General features: G+C 54.2%; 1 protein-coding gene across 1 annotated transcript in view; it reads left to right on the top strand.

Moving 5' to 3' along the window:
• The first annotated feature begins 810 nt into the window (after positions 1–810).
• The window catches only part of NACC2 (NACC family member 2), a 15,897-nt gene continuing 15,768 nt past the window's right edge, over positions 811–939 (top strand). The window contains 1 exon segment of the mRNA XM_031057362.1: positions 811–928. The gene's annotated coding sequence lies outside the window, so the exon portion shown is untranslated.

The following is a 939-nucleotide window of genomic DNA, read 5'->3' as shown; positions in this document are numbered from 1 at the left end:
GGCTTTCTTGTATTGGGGGGGGGATCTGGGGGGGCACAGGAAGCAGGACTGTGGCTGCCCAAGGAGCACCTTTATTTTGGGCAGATTTGGGCATTCCCAAAACTGTGCTTTTTGGGCAGGTGCTGTTGGGGAGCTCTTGGGGTGGGATGCTGGGCCAGGTGGGAGGGTGCTGGGGGCATGCAGGGGTTGTTGTGGGGAGGCAGAGGATGCTGGAGGGATGCAGGAGGAGGCTGGGGGCACGTGGGGGTAGTGCAGGAGGATGCTGAGGCCATGCAGGGGGATGCTCAGGATGCAGGAGGACGCCGGGGGGATGCAGGGGGTACAGGAGGGTGCTGGGGGGATGCAGGGGATGCTCACCAGCCCTGCTCCCTGCCTTCCCCTGGCCGCAGGAGTTAACCAGCAGCAGTGCCAGCTCTGCAGACTGTTTGGAATAGTTTAAATGCTTTGACACTCTGGATGTACTAGATGGCAGGGGAGGCAGTTTACAGCGTAATTCATATGCAAAACTGCACTATAAATTTAAAACCTGTCTCAGTTGCCGTGGCACCACTAAGCATTTCATCAGCATACAGTACAGTATTTCTGCCATCTTTGTTTGCATTGCAGTGACTCATCAAAAGTCTGTCTTGTACCAACACTGAGAGCATTCCTCTGGCACTGATATTTCTCTGTTTTTAAAGCTTCGGTTTGAAACTGGCATTTACTTCAGGTCCCTAATCAAAGGGCTCTATTCATTGCAGAGAGCAGCCTGAATGTTAATCTGCATCCGGCCTATTCATTTAGATGCTGTGCGCTGCCGGGGAGATTTGACTTGGTAAAAGCTCGAGCTCCAGCAGATACAAACCTAGCGCTTGATACTATATTTTATTTTCCCCCTCCCCCGGGCACTCGGGGCACCGGAGCCCCTCGGCAGCGGCCGCTGCTCAAGGTACGTTCGCT

Source organism: Geospiza fortis, unplaced genomic scaffold (assembly GCF_000277835.1).
Source record: "Geospiza fortis unplaced genomic scaffold, GeoFor_1.0 scaffold27, whole genome shotgun sequence".
NCBI classification, from domain to species: domain Eukaryota; kingdom Metazoa; phylum Chordata; class Aves; order Passeriformes; family Thraupidae; genus Geospiza; species Geospiza fortis.
Note: the sequence above shows the minus strand (reverse complement) of the source record. Positions and strands in the feature narration are given on the sequence as shown.